This window comes from Chenopodium album, chromosome 6, assembly GCF_948465745.1.
Source record: "Chenopodium album chromosome 6, dcCheAlbu1.1, whole genome shotgun sequence".
NCBI lineage: Eukaryota > Viridiplantae > Streptophyta > Magnoliopsida > Caryophyllales > Amaranthaceae > Chenopodium > Chenopodium album.
In genome coordinates, this window is record NC_137839.1 from 44,140,973 (window position 1) to 44,162,925 (window position 21,953).

The following is a 21,953-nucleotide window of genomic DNA, read 5'->3' on the forward strand; positions in this document are numbered from 1 at the left end:
TCCTCAATCACTCGACCATTCTAGTATTGGTAGACGACTCGTTCGAATCTCGTGGACTAAGTAGAGGAGCGACGCTTGGGGCTATATTCTCTCCCTGATTTGCCTGTCGAATAGCTTCGTGGAATTCACGCGTCAAAGGTATGATTATGTGTCTTGTGTGTTATGCATGTGATTCTTGGGATTGGTACTTGATTGAATATGATTCATGTTTTTCCGCCGCGTAGTACCTATAAACTCCTACAGTGGTATCAGTTAGCCTCTTGCATGAACGCGCTAGATCATAATAATACAATTATTTGATGTCCACGTTAATTTTATAATCAATTAAGAGGGAGAAATTAATTTAATTATGGTTCAATTATTATTTTAATGTGATTAAACTTTTAAAATCGATTAAATATGATTTCATTATGCTCAAAATAGCCATGATGATGACCGTTTTTAGCACTAATATGTTCGAAAATTTCGAACACTCTAACCCTACTTTTCGAATTTTTCAAAAATCCTAGCCCTAAAATATGATTTTTGTGCTTGATTTTGATTTAATTCGATTTATTTTATGTTTCATAATTTTAATCGGATTGATTTAAGCATAAAAGTGTTTTGTGTATGATCATCGATTTAGTTTTAAAAGTTAGAATTAAATTGGGATTAATTTTATGACAAACCTTAATTTTAAAGTTGAATGTGATTTAATTTTAATCTTATGGACTGTTTTAATTTAATTATGATAAATGTTATTTTAATTAAATTAAAACACACAAACAAAAAGGAAATTAGAGGCGGCTGCCACGGCTGGGTGGCGCAGCCACGGTGGCTGCCGCCGCTGTTAGTCCAAGAGGGAGGGGAAGGGGAGGGAGGAGGTCAGGGTGGCTGTGGGCAGCAGCGTGCCACGGCAGCCAGAGCTGCTGCCCACTGCTGCCTTGCGACAGTGGCTGCTTTTGTGGGAGCCAGCCACCGTGGCTAGCTTCGGCTAGCCAACCACGGTGGCCGGCGGTGGTGGCTCACGGTTTGAAAAAAAAAAATTTAATTATCTTATTTGAAAATTGTTTTCAAGATAATTATGAATTATTTTGGGATAAAGTCAATTTTATTTGAATAAGTTAAAATATTTTGAAAATATGATCTTTTATTTTAGGAGATAAACTTGGTTTTATTTGGATAAAATCTTTTATTTTAGGATAAAATCAAATATTCAAAAGTTGTTATATTTGATATTATCCATATTTAAAGTTGTTAAATTGGTAATTATCCTAATTAAAGTGGTTAATTTTGGATAAGATTGATTAGGATATTCTGAGCATATTCCAAAAGGATAATAATTAATTTAAATAATGTGATTATCCCATAATTAGATTAAGATATAATTGATTTTAAAATTATTTGATTGGCTAGTAATTAGAATAGAATCTCCTAAATTTGGTAGGATAATCATGGCAGATTAAATATGATTTGTCTTTCTAGATTAAAATATGATTTGATTCTTTCTCATGACTAAATTAAATATATGATATTTTATAAATGGTCATGAATAATATATGATATTATCTAATTATGATTAAAATATAAGATATTTTAGGAAATGCGTTGACTTTATTATGAACATTCGATGTTGTAGTTTAGACAAACATGTTGAGTGATTTATTATATGACACTTTTATAATATATGTATTATGTAGCTATATATAGACTAGTATGGCCTATAGATTCTTAAATACGATCTGCGCATCGTGAAGTATTTTTGTAATCTAAATACGATTTCCGTACCGTTAGTATTTTTGTAACTGTTTTTAAAAGTAAATAGAATATTTAATTAAATAGTATTAGTCCAAAGAAGCCCATGAAGTGAAGGCCCAAAGGAGCAAGGTGGATGGAGATCCATGATGATTCAAATGGGAGCATTTTCATTTCTAGTTTTCTTAGGACTAAGTGGCCATACTATGTCATGCTTTATTTCATTGCATTAGTAGATTATGCATGTTGGATTTTATTTATGTTAATTGATGATGCGCTAGAGTTCACTAAATAATCACAACATAGTAAATCTAGGTCCCAGTAATATTGAGATTGCTTTTCCAATTAAAAACCCGATGAAACCTTCGATATTTATGATGGGTCATGCTAAAGCTGGGTGTCATATTATATCTTAGGGGAGTGGGGGTAAAACAAATTTTACACTTTTGATTGGTTATGCTCAACAAGATTACCTTAAGAGTTTAGAAACTTGAAGCAAAGGGAAATAATTAAGCATGTGATGATTAATTATTCAACGAAGAGTTACCAGAGTTGTAATGAGTAAAGTGTTTACTCACCTTGAAAATGTAATAATTGATGGTAGGGCCAAAGTCCGGTCAGTTATTACACGAATATAGGATCTTGGAATCACTTAAATTAAATTGGGATCAATTAATTATTGAATAAAGTGTTTTGAAGTTACCAAATGAATGCGTTTATGGTATTTTAGTTTTAATTAAACATAATTATTAAAATTTGCCTTATTTTGACATAGATGGGTAGCCGTAATCACAATGACAACAACATTTATAACCTTCGACCATTCCTTGAGAAGGATAGGTTGACAGGGGCTAACTTTTCCAACTAGGAAAGAATGCTAAGGCTTTTTCTGAAATTTGAAGGTAGAGAGGATGTCATTGACACCCCATTGCCAGGACCTCTACCAGAAAATCCAACTGCGGCATAGATCAAGAAGCACAAGGAAGCTCATGACAGAGATATACCTATCACTTTCTTAATGATTGCTACCATGGAGCCTAGTCTTTAAAATAATTTTGAGGACTAGGATGCCTACTCAATCATGCAAGAAATCAAAGCTTTGTTTAAGAAACAAGCTAGAGTTGAAAGGTATGAGCTCCATCGTGAAATTCTGGATTGTAGGATACAGAAAGGAGCCACAGTTCATGATCATGTTTTCAAAATGACCGGCCTAATTCAAAGTATAGAGAAACTAAGGCACCCATATAGTGTAAGGAATTAACTAATCAGATTGATCAAACCCTAATTAGCAAACACAAAACCCAACCCGTCTCAAAGTCTTCTCTCTCACGGCTCTCTCCTCCTCCTCGGCACACGGTGTTGTCTCGTTGTGTTGGTGGTTCGTGCGGTGGTCGGTTGTCCATAAAGGTGGTGATCGCGGTTTTCATCAATCACTCGACCAATTTAGTATTAGTGGGCTCTATTCTCTCCCTGATTTGCTTGTCGAATAGCTTCGTGGAATTCACTCGTCAAAGGTATGATTATGTGTCCTGTGTGTTATGCATGTGATTCTTGGGATTGGTACTTGATTGAATATGATTCATATTTTTCCGCTGCCTAGTACTTATAAACTCCTACACCCCTCTCTGCCACAACCCCCACTCCAATATGATAGTGAACGCTATTCTACAGAAACAAGGACATTTCACTAGTAGAAAAATACAAAAAGACAACCCCCAAATGGCACCGGTTAAGGACAAACCGGTGGCAAAAACCTGCCTAAAAATGGGCAGGATTTCAGACCAAGAGCAATGGCACCGGTTCAGCTCAAACCGGTGCCAAAAATACTAAGGGCACCAGTTTGAACCAGTGCCATTGAACCGGTGCTGCATTAAAAAACCGGTTCATCTATATATTTTAAAAAAACCCGCCCCATATAAACCCAAATAAAACCCTAACTCTCTCCTCACTTCCTCAGCCGCTCCTCATTCTCTTTCTCTCTCCTCATTCTCTTTCTCTCTCCTCCTTCTATCTCTCTTCTTTGTTCGCCTTCTTTCTCCTTGTTTCTCATCAGTTTCCTTCGATCTCATCTCCTTCTCTCTCTCTTTCTCTTTCTCTTTCGTTCTTCCCAGATTCTCCTCCCCTTCTCACTTGTTTCCACCACCAAAGGCAACCACCGAAGAGGCGAAGACCACCACCAAGACCAACACCCAAGACCACCAAGAACACCGACTCTGGGTACATGCATGTGTTTTTTGGGTTTTTTTTTTTTTTTTTGACATTTTTGGGTTTAATTAATCGAGTTTTGGGTTTAATTGGTTTTTTCTGGGTTTAATTATTCGATTTAAATTGATTTTTGGAATTTAATTCTATTGATGTGGGTTTCATTAATCGATTTAAATCTATTTTCGGATTTTGTTTCGATTTTTCTTTGGTTAATTTTCGATTGAAATAATCGTTTTTTTGGGCTAATGAATCGAGTTCTGGGTAAATTTTCGATTTTATTTTCGATTTTTCTTGGTTAATTAATCGAGTTCTTGGTTATGGCTAGCAATTCGATTTTTCTTGGTTAATTTTGGATTAAAATAATCGTTTTTTTGGGTTCATGCATGCGTTTTCGGGGTTGTTTTATGGGTTTTTGTTTTCAGATTTTGAATTTTTTTTCGATTTCAAGTTTTTTTTCTGGGTTTTTTCGATTTCAATTTTTTCTGGGTTTGAATTTTTTTTCAATTTTTGGGATTAAATTCTGGGTTTTTTGTTCGAAGCTTAATTATATTAATGGGTTTTTTTAATGAATGGGGTTTTTATTTTTTTTATTTATATTGTAATTTTTTTTAAATTTATATTGTAATTTTCTTTTGTATTTATATGTTGTAATCGAAGTATTTATATGTTGTAATTTTTTTTTATTATTTATTGCAAATTTTCAATGATATTGATGTTGCAAATTTTCGATGATATTGATGTTGTTTTAATTGATATTCGCTTTATGTTATGTTTTGATGTTTTTATGTATTTTATCTATTTAATTTGTAAGTGGAAAAAACAAAACAAAAAGAATATATATATATATATTGGCACTTTTGGCACCGGCTAACCGCTGCAAAAAAAAAAACAAATAATTTTTTTGGCCATTTTTGGCACCGGTTAATCGGTTTCAATTCCGATTTTTTACAGCGGTTTGAACCTGTGCCTTTTTAAACCACTTATTGGCACCCCCCACATTGACACCGGTTCAAAGCGGTGGCTTAGGCCAGGTTTGAACAGGTGCCAATTTCATTTTTTCACGTAGTGTTTTCCTGGAATGACTCTTGGAAAGATGAAAGGAATAGCAAAATCGCCAGAATCACCTGGCCTTCCTAAATTAGACACTTTCGGACTTGGTTTCGAACCGACTCGGAAGATCTCAAGCGAGCCCAGGAAAAGTCAAAGGCACGTAGGAACGCTTGCATCCAAAAGAACACAATCCCATTGGATTGGTATCCTCTTACCCTCAATGGACAATTCATAAAAGAAGGAGAGGACTATCCATGCTACAAATTTCCCGAACCTTTTGTCGTAAATTTCCCTGGATTGCTATTTTCTAGATAAAATCCCAACTCCTATCCACAAGGAGAAAGTACCCCCATGCTTTGACTTTAATGTCATCGGATTACTATTCGAGCGAGAAAAAGACGAGCCGACATACATAGAGGATAACTCCTCGCTCATCTAAACGGTCCTACAAAGCGAAAGCTTTGATCCCTCAAGGCTCATCACTCCAGCAGAAGGATTACTACAAGGGTGGCGCAAGACAGTTAAGGTGACTACTCCAAGCGGAAGGAGAATCTCTATTACGAAAGGGCAAGGACCGATGTTCGAAGAGTCGTCTGATTCAGAGTCGGAGTTAGAGTTAGAGTCGGAGTCAGAGTCTTTTCCTGTAGAGTCATCTAAGTCCATAGTTTTAGCACCCCCTTCTTCTATCTCTTCCCCTACGATAGTTAGCGATCAAGTTTCTAAATTTAATAATATGTCTTCTTCCTCTTACTCTTTATTCTTTTCTTTAACCCAAGATGACAAGCATTTCTTAACTGACAATGAAAATGACAAAGAACTTATTAAAGCAATGGAAACACTTGAAAAGAAAACACTGATAATTGAGAAAACTAAGACGGTTAATATCTCAAATGATTCAACCAATAAAAGAGAAGTAAAAATCAGATTAACACTGAAAGAACAAGAAAGAACCCATTTAATCAATCTACTTATAGAATTCATCGATGTATTCTCTTGGTCATATGAAGAGTTACCAGAGTTGTAATCAGTAAAGTGTTTACTCACCTTGAAAATTTAATGGTTGATGGTAGGGCCAAAGTCCGGTCAGTTATTACACGAATATAGGATCTTGGAATCACTTAAATTAAATCGGGATCAATTAATTATTGAATAAAGTGTTTTGAAGTTACCAAATGAATGCGTTTATGGTATTTTAATTTTAATTAAACATAATTATTAAAATTTGCCTTATTTTGACATAGATGGGTAGCCGTAATAACAATGACAACAACGTTTACAACCTTCGACCATTCCTTGAGAAGGATAGGTTGACAGGGGATAACTTTTCCAACTAGGAAAGAATGCTAAGGCTTTTTCTGAAATTTGAAGGTAGAGAGGATGTCATTGACACCCCATTGCCAGGACCTCTACCAGAAAATCCAACTGCGGCATAGATCAAGAAGCACAAGGAAGCTCATGACAGAGATATACCTATCACTTTCTTAATGATTGCTACCACGGAGCCTAGTCTTTAAAAGAATTTTGAGGACTAGGATGCCTACTCAATCATGCAAGAACTCAAAGCTTTGTTTAAGAAACAAGCTAGAGTTGAAAGGTATGAGCTCCATCGTGAGATTCTGGATTGTAGGATATAGAAAGGAGCCACAGTTCATGATCATGTTTTCAAAATGACCGGCCTAATTCAAAGTATAGAGAAACTAAGGCACCCATATAGTGATGATTTGGCAACATACATCATTCTTCAATCACGACCAGAATGTTTCAACCAGTTTATCAAGAATTTAAACATGACTGCCACATCTAGAGGTTGAAGAGTTATGCCTTCGTCGTGGGCAATTACTAGATATATAATTGGATCAAATTATGGAGATAATAAAGTTCGTATGTTTGGGTCGTCGTTTTGCCATAGCTAGAGGTACTAACGATCTTTGGACTAGTAAAATAGCCCGAAGCCCAATTGGACGGATCCTACAAGGTCACACAAAGGGGCTAGATCTAGCATAAGAGGACGAGGCCCATCATGGGCCTCATCACTCAAGGTGGTCGGCCATATGGAGGATTAGAAGTGGTTTTGGGCTTCGTTCCCTAGTATAATTATAATAGGATTATAAATAAACTAGGTGCCTAGGTTTGCAAGCAGTGTAAGGAATTAACTAATCAGATTGATCAAACCCTAATTAGCAAACACAAAACCCAACCCGTCTCAAAGTCTTCTCTCTCACGGCTCTCTCCTCCTCCTCGGCGCACGGTGTTGTCTCGTTGTGTTGGTGGTTCGTGCGGTGGTCGGTTGTCCATAAAGGTGGTGATCGCGGTTTTCATTAATCACTCGACCAATTTAGTATTAGTGGGCTCTATTCTCTCCCTGATTTGCTTGTCGAATAGCTTCGTGGAATTCACTCGTCAAAGGTATGATTATGTGTCCTGTGTGTTATGCATGTGATTCTTGGGATTGGTACTTGATTGAATATGATTCATATTTTTCCGCTGCCTAGTACTTATAAATTCCTACACCCCTCTCTGCCACAACCCCCACTCCAATATGATAGTGAACGCTATTCTACAGAAACAAGGACATTTCACTAGTAGAAAAATACAAAAAGACAACCCCCAAATGGCACCGGTTCAGGACAAACCGGTGGCAAAAACCTGCTTAAAAATGGGCGGGATTTCAGACCAAGAGCAATGACGCCGGTTCAGCTCAAACCGGTGCCAAAAATACAAAGGGCACCGGTTTGAACTAGTGCCACTGAACCATTGCTGCATTAAAAAACCGGTTCATCTATATATTTTAAAAAAACCCGCCCCATAGAAACCCAAATAAAACCCTAACTCTCTCCTCACTTCCTCAGCCGCTCCTCATTCTCTTTCTCTCTCCTCCTTCTATCTCTCTTCTCTGTTCGCCTTCTTTCTCCTTGTTTCTCATCAGTTTCCTTCGATCTCATCTCCTTCTCTCTCTCTTTCTTTTTCTCTTTCGTTCTTCCTAGATTCTCCTCCCCTTCTCACTTGTTTCCACCACCAAAGGCAACCACCGAAGAGGCGAAGACCACCACCAAGACCAACACCCAAGACCACCAAGAACACCGACTCTGGGTATATGCATGTGTTTTTTGGTTTTAATTTTTTTATTTTGACATTTTTGGGTTTAATTAATCGAGTTTTGGGTTTAATTGGTTTTTTCTGGGTTTAATTATTCGATTTAAATTGATTTTTGGAATTTAATTCTATTGATGTGGGTTTCATTAATCGATTTAAATCTATTTTCGGAATTTGTTTCGATTTTTCTTTGGTTAATTTTCGATTAAAATAATCGTTTTTTTGGGCTAATGAATCGAGTTCTAGGTAAATTTTCGATTTTATTTTCGATTTTTCTTGGTTAATTAATCGAGTTCTTGGTTATGGCTAGCATTTCGATTTTTCTTTGTTAATTTTGGATTAAAATAATCGTTTTTTGGGTTCATGCATGCGTTTTTGGGGTTGTTTTCTGGGTTTTTGATTTCAGATTTTGAATTTTTTTTCGATTTCAGATTTTTTTTCTGGGTTTTTTCGATTTCAATTTTTTCTGGGTTTGAATTTTTTTTCAATTTTTGGGATTAAATTCTGGGTTTTTTGTTCGAAGCTTAATTATATTAATGGGTGTTTTTTAATGAATGAGGTTTTTATTTTTTTTATTTATATTGTAATTTTTTTAAAATTTATTTTGTAATATTTTTTTGTATTTATATGTTGTAATCGAAGTATTTATATGTTGTAATTTTTTTTTATTATTTATTGCAAATTTTCAATGATATTGATGTTGCAAATTTTCGATGATATTGATGTTGTTTTAATTGATATTCGCTTTATGTTATGTTTTGATATTTTTATGTATTTTATCTATTTAATTTTTAAGTGGAAAAAACAAAACAAAAAGAATATATATATATATATATATATTGGCACTTTTGGCACCGGTTAACCGCTGCAAAATAAAAACAAAATAATTTTTTTGGCCAATTTTGGCACCGGTTAATCGGTTTCAATTCCGATTTTTTACAGCGGTTTGAACCGGTGCCTTTTTAAACCACTTATTGGCACCCCCCACATTGACACCGGTTCAAAGCGGTGGCTTAGGCCAGGTTTGAACAGGTGCCAATTTAATTTTTTCACGTAGTGTTTTCCTGGAATGACTCTTGGAAAGATGAAAGGAATAGCAAAATCGCTAGAATCACCTGGCGTCCCTAAATTAGACACTTTCGGACTTGGTTTCGAACCGACTCGGAAGATCTCAAGCGAGCCCAGGAAAAGTCAAAGGCACGTAGGAACGCTCGCATCCAAAAGAACACAATCCCAATGGATTGGTATCCTCTTACCCTCAATGGACAATTCATAAAAGAAGGAGAGGACTATCCATGCTACAAATTTCCCGAACCTTTTGTCGTAAATTTCCCTGGATTGCTATTTTCTAGATAAAATCCCAACTCCTATCCACAAGGAGAAAGTACCCCCATGCTTTGACTTTAATGTCATCGGATTACTATTCGAGCGAGAAAAAGACGAGCCGACATACATAGAGGATAACTCCTCGCTCATCTAAACGGTCCTACAAAGCGAAAGCTTTGATCCCTCAAGGCTCATCACTCCAGCAGAAGGATTACTACAAGGGTGGCGCAAGACAGTTAAGGTGACTACTCCAAGCGGAAGGAGAATCTCTATTACGAAAGGGCAAGGACCGATGTTCGAAGATTCGTCTGATTCAGAGTCGGATTTAGAGTTAGAGTCGGAGTCAGAGTCTTTTCCTGTAGAGTCATCTAAGTCCATAGTTGTAGCACCCCCTTCTTCTATCTCTTCCCCTACGATAGTTAGCGATCAAGTTTCTGAATTTAATAATATGTCTTCTTCCTCTTACTCTTTATTCTTTTCTTTAACCCAAGATGACAAGCATTTCTTAACTGACAATGAAAATGACAAAGAACTTATTAAAGCAATGGAAACACTTGAAAAGAAAACACCGATAATTGAGAAAACTAAGACGGTTGATATCTCAAATGATTCAACCAATAAAAGAGAAGTAAAAATCAGATTAACACTGAATGAACAAGAAAGAATCCATTTAATCAATCTACTTAAAGAATTAATAAAGAAATAACTCAACACACCATACCGCTCATCACAGGAATGAAACCTGTAAAACAAAATTTGCGTCGAATGAAACCCGGCGTAGCTCTTAAAATAAAAGAAGTTCAAAAACAAATAACTGCAAGTTTTATCAAGGTATACAAATACCCTGAATGGGTCGCCAATGTCATCCCAGTTCCGAAAAAGGATGGAAGGGTAAGAATGTGTGTCGACTATCGAGATCTAAATAAGGCAAGTCCAAAGGACAACTTCCCTTTACCGCACATCGATATTCTGGTAGATAATACAGCGAATCATGCACTTCTCTCGTTCATGGATGGATACACGGGATACAATCAAATTCTCATGGCAGAAGAAGACATGGAGAAAACAACCGTCATAACACCATGGGGTACATACTGCTACACGGAAATGCCATTCAAGATGAAAACGCAGGTGCTACTTACCAACGAGCAGCGATTGCCTTGCTCCATGACATGATGCACAAAGAAGTTTAAGTATATGTGGGCGATATTATTGTGAAGTCAAAAGATCGCCAAGCCATCAAATAGCCTTGAGAAAATTCTTCGAAAGGCTAAGAAAATACAACATAAAGTTGCATCCATCCAAGTGTGCTTTTGGAGTCACCTCAGACAAGTTTTGGGTTATGTCATAAGCTCTAGAGGAATAGAAATAGACCCAACCAAAATCAAGGCAATCATGTTAATGCCACCGCCCAAAACCGAGAAACAAATTCGAGGATTTATTGGCCGGTTGCAATACATAAGAAGGTTCATATCAAAATTGACAACAATATGTGAACCAATATTCAAAAAGCTTAAAAATAATGTATTAGTAATATGGGATGATGAGTGTCAAAAAGCCTTTGAAAAGATCAAAGCCTATCTCGCAAATCCTCCCGTATTGGCACCAGCACTTCCAGGAATACCTCTAGGTTGTACTTAACAGTGACCAAACAAACAATGGGAGCCATGCTCGCACAAGAAGTAGAAGATAAAGAAAATACAATCTACTATCTAAGTAAAAAGATGCTCGAGTATGAGGTAAGCTATACACCACTTGAGAAATTGTGCTTCGCATTGGTGTGAGCCACAACCAAGTTAAGACATTACATACTTGTGCATACAGTCTTTGTAGTTTCCCGATTGGATCCACTCAAGTATCTATTTGAGAAGTCTACACTCAATGGGCATATATCAAGATGGATAGTCACCTTAGCCTAGTTTGATGTAAGATTCATGCCTCAAAAAGCTATCAAAGGATCTGTGGTTTAAAATTTTCTAGCGGACTTTCCAATATAATATTCGACGCAATACACGACAATGAATTTCCAGACAAAGACTTGATGGTCATAGAGGATGATACTTTGACCGTATACTTTGATGGAGCCTCAAACCAAAAAGGATGTTGCGTTAAAGTATTACTGTTATGGATAAAAATGTGTAAGATTTAGTCAACGGTAGTCAATGAAGGTCAAGGACGAAGACTTTCCTCGACGAAGTCGTGAGCTCGACGACGCACTACTAGCACCGACGGAAGACGAAGTCAAATAATAACTTCCTATTTTTCGGGAAAAAGATAAAGCAAGGACTTAGTCTAAACTCAGTTGAATCAGTCCGGTAGAAGTCAAAGCAGAAGAAGAATATTTTCAGCAACTAAATCCGAGAATCAAGGGCATGAACTTATCTCCTTGCAACGGCTAGGGCATAACCTAGCAAATCGTCTATATAAGGGTTGTAGCAACAACAAACATGGCATCTATCCAATCCTACATCTTACCTCAGAAACTTGTAATTCAATATCATTTTCGCATAGTGAAAGTTTGGTAGATCCTCATTCTACCCGCGGTTTTTACCTTCCTTGGGTTTTCCGCGTCACCAACTCCTTGTGTCATTTATTTTTCTCCTTTATTTCACGTTATATTTTGCTTAGTTGATCCGTAGCCTAGATTTTGATATTCAATCCCACTTAACGAAAATTAGCATAAACAATTACTAGTATCACCTAAAGAAGAGCATGTTCAATTCTCCATAAAGCTTGATTTCAACGTTACCAACAACGCTGCTGAATACGAAGCATGCGTGGTAGGCCTTGAAACGGATTTGGCATTGGGAGTGAAAAAATTACGAATATTCAGAGACTCTTCATTGATAATCAACCAGATCTCTAAGAGATGGAAAGTAAGGAGAGAAAGTCTAGCCCCTTACCAAACTTATCTGGAAACTCTCACTAATCAGTTAGAGAAGGTGGAATACACGTATCTATCTAGAGAGGAAAATCAATTTGCTGATGCCTTAGCAAGGCTAGCCTCAATGGTTAGGATTCCTACGAAAATCGAGCAAATGCTTCTAACTATAGAAAAAAGGCATAAAACAGCTTATGTTCATGCTATAGAAGATAATGAAGTGATCCAAGAAGAAGAAGAAGAAGAAGAAGAAGAAGAAGAACCGTGGTATGCAAATATACTTAACTATGTCACCAAATGAGAATACCCTCCCCATGCTGACAAAAGAGCAAAACGAGCATTAAGACTCTTGACTTCTCAATACATACTCATAGACAACGAGTAACATAAAAGGGTACCTAACGGTTGAGCTCTCTTGTGTGTAGGAAAAAAGAATGCTCAAAGAGCAATGAGGATAGTCCACGAAAGAATTTGTGGAACTCACGTGAGGGGCAAGATGCTAGTCAAAAAGATAATGCGAGAAGGATACTATTGGACTACCATGAATAGGGATTGTCATCAATACGTAAAAAGATGCCCTAAGTGCCAAATCTACGCCAATCTACAACATGTTCCTCCATCCCTACTCTACACCTACACTTCGCCATGGTCATTCTCTACATGAGGAATTGACATTATTGGTAAAATTACTCCTCCAGGAACAGGAGGTCACGAATATATCTTAGTAGCAATTGATTACATTACAAAGTGGGTCGAAGCACAATTATACGCTAAACTCACTGCAAAACATGTAGCACTCTTTATCGAAAGAAATATTATTTGTCGATATGGAGTCCCACATGAAATGATAAGTGACAATGGAACTCCCTTTCAAGCCGAGTGTGAAGAATTGTTACAAAAATATGCCATCCAACATCATCATTCTTCTCTTTAAAGACCTCAGGCAAACGGAGCAGTCGAAGCGGCTAATAAAAATTAAAAGACTATCATAGAGAAAATGACAGAAAATTACATGGAAAGGCCTGACAAACTCCACTTCGCATTGTGGGGTTATCGCACGTCAATTCGCACATCAACAGGAAATACGCCATTTTCCTTGGTTTATGGAATGGATGTCGTACAACCTGTAGAGCTAGAGATACTATCTCTACGCATTGCATTAGAAATAAAACTCGATGAAGTTAAATGGACTAGGGCGAGATATGAGGAGCTAATTCTACTTGATGAAAAACGACTAGAAGCTCTACATACTCAATGCTACCAAACTCGTATGGCTAGGCATTTTAATAAGAAGGTCAAGACAAGAAACATCAAAGTAGGAGACTTGGTGTTAAAAGCATTAAGGAAGAATGTTTTAGATCCAAGGGGGAAATTTAGGCCTAATTGGTCTGGACCCTATATTGTCAAAACAATCCTATCAGGAGGTGCTGCAAAATTAACTGATATGGATGGCAATGAGTTCTCAAACATGACAAATTAATGAATGTCATAAATGACACCCATTTGATGAGCATTTAGGTTGATTTTATCCTCTTTTCATTGCTTTCTTGCTCAATAAATGCTTAGTTTTTTGCTTTGTTGCTTAGTTTTACATTTCCTCTCTTATTTTGTAGCTTTTGTGTATTTCATTGGTTTTCTAGCCTTTTCTCCTTTATTTGCTCTATTTTCGTGGTTGTAGTTATTGTACAAGGTTCGGGTATTGATATTGGTGATCTAATAAGGTGGACAAAGCCTTTAGAGCAAGCTCACGGGATTTGGAAAGCTAAACATGCAAGGAAGTGGAAATTCCAAGTCTTGGCTCGTGCGCTCTCATGTCGTGCTACCATTAAGAAGTGGTGTACCCACTAATATAGAGCTTAAGCTACTGCCACTCCTAGTGTTCTTCATCATCATCATAGTCGCGCGACCTTAACGAGCGCACGAAGCCGCAAGAATTTCGAAGAAACCCAATAGAGCGCGGGCGCGCTGCCTTGATAAGCGGGCGTTCACTGTAGCTGCGCGGGCGCTCCTTTGCGGGTTCCGGCTTCGATCTTATTTGTTTTGAGCCACTTATAAATACACTTTTGAACCCAATTTTTGCAAGCAAGCTTTTTAGATTTTGATCATATTCTTAGCTTAGTTGAGAGCTTCTGTCTCTAGTTTTAGGGTAGTTTGAGGAGTTGATTTTAGAGTGAGAAAGTGAGGAGTTTCAATGGTGATTGAGAGATTGAAGATTCAATGGTGACAATTGTATTGGAGATCTTCTCTATTATCAATGAGCATTTCTAAACTCTATCTCATTTATTGCTTTGTTTAATATTCATGTTTTTTTTATTTGTTTTGGATTTGTTTCGATTTTGATGTTTGATCTTGAATTAGAGTAATTGATCTTGATAGATTGTTGATTCTTATTTTCTATAGTTTTTTGTTGATTTGATGATGTTGTTAGAGTAGTTTGCTTTCTAGGGTGATGGTGAAGCTTATATGATGTGATGGATTGATGTAAATTGGGGATAATTGATGGAGTTGATAATGTGATCAAATTGGTCGATTGATCATGTGCATGTGTGTAATTGATTGAAGAATGGTCAACTTTGATAGTTGCACTAGTTGCTTTGTAAGTTCACATTGATACGGGCAATTGATTTGTGGCTTGCATTTGACGATTGAGGTGTCTTGTAACGTTCCAAGCTAGAGTTTATCGTAGTTGACGCTAGTAAGACCTTTAGAAAAATAGCTTGATATGATCTTTTGGTTGTATCATTGGTTTTCCCTCGCATCACTCAACTTAGTCAACTTCCTATCCCAATTTGCTATGTTCGTTTCTATTATAGGTGAATCCTAATCCCTAGAACTTTATTTGTTCGGATTCTTCGTTTAAGTAGTTGTTAGTGTCACCTCCTTTCCTTCGTCTTCGACCTAGCTTAGGCACCCAAATTGAAAGCATTTAGACATTACCGTTCCTTGGGTTCGACCCTTTGCTTATCTCTATACTTGTATTTAGGTTAGTTAAGTGTTTATAAATTTTGTTTGTCTTAGGGAGGATTAGTCCAACGACCTAGTTCACCCCACGTCACAAATATTGACCAACTTAAAAAGTACTACCCATAATTACTTGAGTAGGATACTCAAGAGAGCTACGTTTGGCCTGATTCCTTAAGAAATGATACGTAGGCAACCCTTTACGGGTGCGGCCAGTTTATTTTTTCAAATCTCGCATCCCAGATTTAAAAAAAAAATTCGACAGAAATTCGACGAAGCATCGGCGTCACGGAAAAAACCCCTTTGCCAGCCTATTGACCCTAGCGCCAAACGACAATGCCTGTCGCCTGCCGCCAGATTGCCGCAGCTGGCGCCATTCGTAAAAAAGCGGCGCCATTTTTCTTCAAAGTACCTGGAAATATTCTGGTGTTTTTTCGGAAAATTTTCGACTTCCGTAATCGAAATTTTTTTTGGAAAATTAAATTTTCAGTTTTCATTGCTTTAATAAATTAAATTTAAAGGAGATGATTTAATTTAAAAAGCTGCAATTTCATTAATAAAATAAACTAACAATTACATTATTGATGGAATTTAAATAAAACTTAAACAAATTAACTTTAAATTCAAAATTAAGTCTGATAATTGAGAGTTAACCAATGCTTTAATCTCTTTTCTCTTTCTTTGATCTCTTCCAATTTTTGTCTGTATCCTCTTCATCATCCATAACTTTAGCTAGTAGGCATCCTTAGAGGACCTACATTCAATTCTGGAGTAAATAGTTTCTCCTTTAGCTAGAACTCCGTGTTTCTTCTCTACCCAAACCTTCTTCTCCGAAGTGTCAGCTTTTTTCTTCCCTTTATCCTTCGTAGAGCTTTTCTTTCTAGGCATTGTAGGTGTTTTGAACTCAACCTTTTCACCCAAGCGTTCCTTAACGGGAATCAGTTTGTCACCTAGACGACTCTTCACATCAGTTTTACTCTGATTTTTCTTCATGTCCTTTGAACGTTTCTTCAGAAGCCACTTCTTCACATCACTGGGCAAGGAAGGAGGAACCTTTTGGGTAATTACTTCCCATAAAGGTCTAGGGCTCCAATAAGCATCAAATTTATCTATTTCTTGAGAGACACGAAATTCATAGGGACGACGAAGATCCCCGGAACGAATTGTTTGAAGTAGGTCGTACTGTCTTTTTACCCAGCAGGGATAATAAAAAGTCATCCTGGGCAAGCTTGGAAGACATCAGAAGGGTTGTTTGTTGACACCAATCATATTTTCTATTTTCCACCAAGGGATGACCCACTTGATGGCAAAGTTGTAAGAGGCAAAGACCTTATTCCATTCATGGCGCCCCATCTTAGAGATGCGTTTCTTCCTTCTCACAAAGCAATTTGGAGTATATTTTTCAAAATTGTCCGGAGGGCTAATCAATTCTAGTCTTTCCATTAGCCACATCTGTAAAAAAAAAAAAAAATAAAATAAAATAAAAAAAAAAAAAAAAATTTAATGCAAATAAATTAATATTGCTATACAAAAATATGTTTTTAATTTCTGTAGTTAAAAATATTAATTTTCTACCTGTAATAAAATTGGAGAGCCCCATAAAGGTGCTTTTGGATTTTTCTTTAATTCATCAAAACTAAGAATAGTCTCTCCAACAATTAATGGCATTGGATTTCTCCCAAATTAAATCTGCTCCAAAACAATTGATATGATTGCTTGACCCTCATTAGCTCTACCACTAGTGAGGAGATATTGACAAAGCATGCAAAAAAGAAAATCCCTTCTTCTATAAATATGAAAAGACTCATAATAAGGTCTATCAAAATGATGGCGAGCAAATTCTTTCAACTTAACTATGCTACCATCTACTATGTTTGTTAGATCTTTGTCTTTTAAATTAATGAAGCGCTCAAAATCCTTATAATAATACTCATTTATTCTAGGGATTATTGCAAGATCTAATGTAGGGAAGCCTAAGATAGCACCGAGTTCTTCCGGCAAAGGGCTAATTTCATCACACCCTAGTCTAAAACAATGAGTATCCACATCCCAATATTCTAAGGCGGTATGAATAAAGTCTACATCAAGATCTACCCCCTTGACACCATAAATACCCCCCATATGAAAAAAGTCTAACTCTTTTCTCTCCTGGGCAGTTAGAGACCGACACCATTCATGAGTGAAGTTGGTAAAACTTTTAGAGACTAAAGACATGATTATTATTTTTTCAAAAGCTAAGGTTATAGTTAATCTGCTGAAATTATGAAGAAAATCAGCTGGGCAGAGGGCTATTTATGCACAAAATCGACACAGTTTCAATCCGGAAAGGATTCAGAGTCAGCGCTCATCAGCGCCAGACGGCAGACATTGGCGCCTGACGCTAGAGCCTGGCGCCCAACGCTAAGAGTTAGCGTTTGGAGCTAACCCAAAACGCGTGGCGCCAGATGGCACTGGCGTGTCTTGTCATACGAGCTTTCCAATAAACGCATTTTTTTGCTTGATTCGAGTCTGAACAATGACTTTACGATCTTTTATTCTTTTTATACCCTTTTTCTAATTACATTTTACCTTTTCTTAATTAATACATCAATCAAATTAATTATATTATTTTTTTGGATTTTATTTCGACTTAATTTTTATGTTTTTGTAAATCAAATATTTTTATTTTTTCATTTTTCTTTTTTGGGGGAGAAAGTCGGAAACCCTCCATCAATAATAAAAATGACGGAATGTTTGCGCAAAATTATTCATTATCATAATTCTTTGCACACACAAACATGCACATAAAAATGTAAAAATAATAATAAATGTTAAATAAATAAACTCATAGATAATATGTATATACAAATATGTCTAAAAAATGATTCTAATAAAGGCAAAGTTCTATACAAAGTCATAATAAAAAAGCACAGGAATAAACTACGGCGCCGGAGGACGTACGCCCATCATGTCATAAAACTGCGCAGTATGAGGAGTAACCTCTCCACCAGCTCCAGCTCCAACTCCAGTCTCCTCGGGAGGTGGAAAACTCAGCTCAGGACCCGTCCACCCAAGATCAACCTGAGGCTGAGGCTGCGGAGGCTTTTGCGATCACGATCCGAACTCGTACATCCCACCATCTCTAAAAGCCGGGATAGCCTCTCCCTGGCCTACCGGTGCAGCATGTGCTCCCTCAGATGAAGAGCTTGAGCCCTCCACCACCTCGGTCCGGGCAGCTTCAGAATGACCAACCTGACCGCTAGAACCAGTACGGCGATGTCTTAAGCTAGACCTCGCCGGTTCTCTCAGCACCTTAGGTCTCGCCCGAGTACAAGAAGGAATGGGTTGAGCCTACGACAAGAAACTAAGTCAGAAACAATTAAAATTAAAGTAGTAATGCAAAAATAAGAAGGGAAACTACATCCTGAAAGGCGTCGTCGCGGCGACACGTAGCCACATTCCTTATTCGAACGAGCTGGCTCGGGAAGGCATCTATGCACCGTGCCATCACCGTGACACCTCGTGCGAGAACTGTCAAGCAAATAAAGTCAGTAATGATGCATAACATATATAAATAAAAATTGCAAATAAATAAAGCTTACCCGAGTCTGGTGACGAGGAATCGACCGCTCCACAAAGCGCTCACCCTCAGGAGCCGGAGGAATCATCTCCTCGATCAGCCTGTATGTCCCCTGATAATGGATGGACATACGAGGTGGCACAAACTCAGTAGGTCTACCCTGACAAAAGCAAATCAAAGTTAGTAAAACATTACTTAGGGGCTACTTAACGGAAGGTAAAGAATGAAAATCATACCGCCACCTGCTCAGCCAGTACAAGGACTAGAGCTAACAACGGTAGTAGCTCCTCTTCATAGCACCGCCCAGAGATTATATAACATCGCCAAGGGGTACCAGCTCTCTCTAACAAGCTCACCAACCTCGCGCCGTTGAACATGTGACGCGGTGGAGGAGCAAGAACAACGAAAGTGTCCGAGGAATGCTGAATAGCAACCCTCTCTCCAAGATATGGGACTGCTCCATATGTCCCTAACCTCTTCCAACTATATCACCAAAACCTCTTCCCTCGTCTTGATAAAGCCTACGGACTTGTCTCAAGGTTCGGTTGATTTCGTGGTCAATTTGGTGTGAGAGTGCTCCTTGAGACCTCCTAAACATTCACCAAAGATAAGCAAACAATTAGCAATTACAAGGATGACAAAACAAAAAAAAAACAAAAAGAAAAGAAAGAAAAATGACTCTAACAAAAGCAATAATAGACGCTAAACAAGCCGCTTCCCCGGCAACGGCGCCAAAATTTGATCGAGGTTGGAAGTAGGTCGTTGGGACTACTAACCCTAACCAAATTAGAAATTTATAATACCTAAACCTACACTAAACTAGTTAGTGGCAAGTAAAGGGTCGAACCACTAGGGAAGCACGCTAATTCAACATCAAATATCACTAATGCAAGAGTGAAAAGGGGATTGTTTTGTTGGTTTTTTGGATTGTAAACACTAGAACTATAAACAAACAAGATAAAGATGATTAAAATCAAGAGAGAACGACGCTAGGGGTTCGGGGGTGTCAAACATGATTAGAAAGAGGGGAACAATGATAGTTATCATAATGAACATGCCAAAGAACACCAGATTCTACCTAAACAATTCATTCTCATGCAATAGTCTAGGCAAATCAATGAAAGAAGTCTATGCTAATTAGGATCATTCTTATGCATCCTATTAGACACAAGCAAATCAAGAGAATATAGAAGCACAATACATGAAACTCCATTTTAACAACTCATTCTCATGCAATCATTAAAATAGATGTGATCTTAATCTAGTTCAAATCATTTTCATGCATTTAAACTAGAAGGCAATCAAATAAAGTGCAACAATAATCTCAAGCCATTAAAAATCATGTATTTCATCAATTTAAGGCATGTAATCAATCCAACTATCATCATTCATCCATCATTCAGTGCATATTTCACACCCCTTCCCCTAGCTAAGAGATTGAAAAGGGGGAATAAAGATGATAGCAAAACTAAGAGTAAACACAAGAAGCATGAAATCAAACATGATCAAAAACACTGAAAATAACAAAGATAGATTAATCAACAAAAAATAAATAAAAATACGCAACTAGGAGGTAAATAAACAAAACTAAGAGAAAGGATTAGAGATTACTAAAGAGGCAATAAATGAAAGATGAAAACTTGCAAAGTTGCTTGATTGAAGGGAAAGCTTGAACCAAAGTTGCATACAATGAGATAACAAGAGCAATACTACACTACCTCTCTCTAAGATTAGGGTTAATTGTCTCGGATCATGAGATAATCCAATACCATTACATAAAAACATTCTAAATAACTGCCTAAAATAAACCGTACAAAGCAGCTGGAATAAAAAATATGGTCCGACCGAACTGTGGGAAGGTTCGGCCGGACCACTGGGTAGGTTCGGCCGAACCCTGGGTAGGTTAGATCGAACCTCCCCTGATATTGGTCTGGTCAAACTTCTGAGGTTCGGTCACTCCTGCAAAACGGCCATTTTCCATCTTGAAACTGCCAAGGTGGTTTGGCCGCACCACAAAGTAAGTTCGGCCACACCTAGGTTGGGCCATACCTTCAGGGGGTTCGGCCGAACCTAGTTGATTCCTCCTTCTTTCAGCTTCTCTTGAGCTTCATGCTCCTTCTTCACGGCACATCATGCATTCCAAAGTTCATCTAAGAAGGCCAAGAACCTACAAAACGACAAAGAAACGTTAGAAAAACCAACAAAAAGAGAAAAAGGGAAAGGAAACATGCGAAAAGAAAGGGAAAGGCAAAACTAAGGGAAAAATGCTTAAAAAGGCTCAAACAAGTGCAAATGAGGGGATAATCCTTAGAGAAAAAGGATGGAAAAGTGGCATAAATGCCACTCATCAAAATCCCCCACACTTGCCTTTTGCTTGTCCTCAAGCAAGGAATATTAAAATAAAAGGACAACACACACAACAAGCATAATATGACAAGGGTTAAGAAAATCAATCAAGCTTCACGATGGGAAATGCTCCAAATGGACTCCAACATAGGGACGTGTATCAAAGAATGCTTACTTTTCTCAACTCAAAGAGGGGGAACACGTTCTAAGATGCTCATGGTTGAAGGAGACAAACCTAAGCTAAGCGTAGAGAACTAATGATTTCATCCTCCGCCCTAGCCCCAACCAAGACAGTCCGCGCTCTATCCACTAGCTTCAATCATCCCTAAGTTAGCTACTCATGATTCCTCGAGGGAACCGGAAAAAGAAACTTTTATGTGGAATCATAAGGTTATCCCGACATCTCAACTATGCAAACTCTCTCCATAGGGTTGAAATCTATCTCCCTCCACCGTTCTTTGACCACGCCCCACTAAAGTTCAAGGGTCTTAACTAGGGTTGTAATGTTATGGCTAGGGATTAAGGTTGAGAATAAATTTGAAAATTTTGGTGGCAAATCCTAAGTGAAGCATAAGAGTGGCCATCTCTCAAGAACATCCTATGAATCGAACCAAGTCTCAAACTTACAACCTTTCAAACAAATCACAAAACATTACTTCATCCCTTTTTATTTAGTTCACTTTATATATATATATATATAGATATATTTCTTGGTTTTCATGAGTTTCAACTTCCTTGCCAAACCTTTTGCATACTCTTTTCACGAATACCCTTTCAAAACCATATTTGAACCAAATT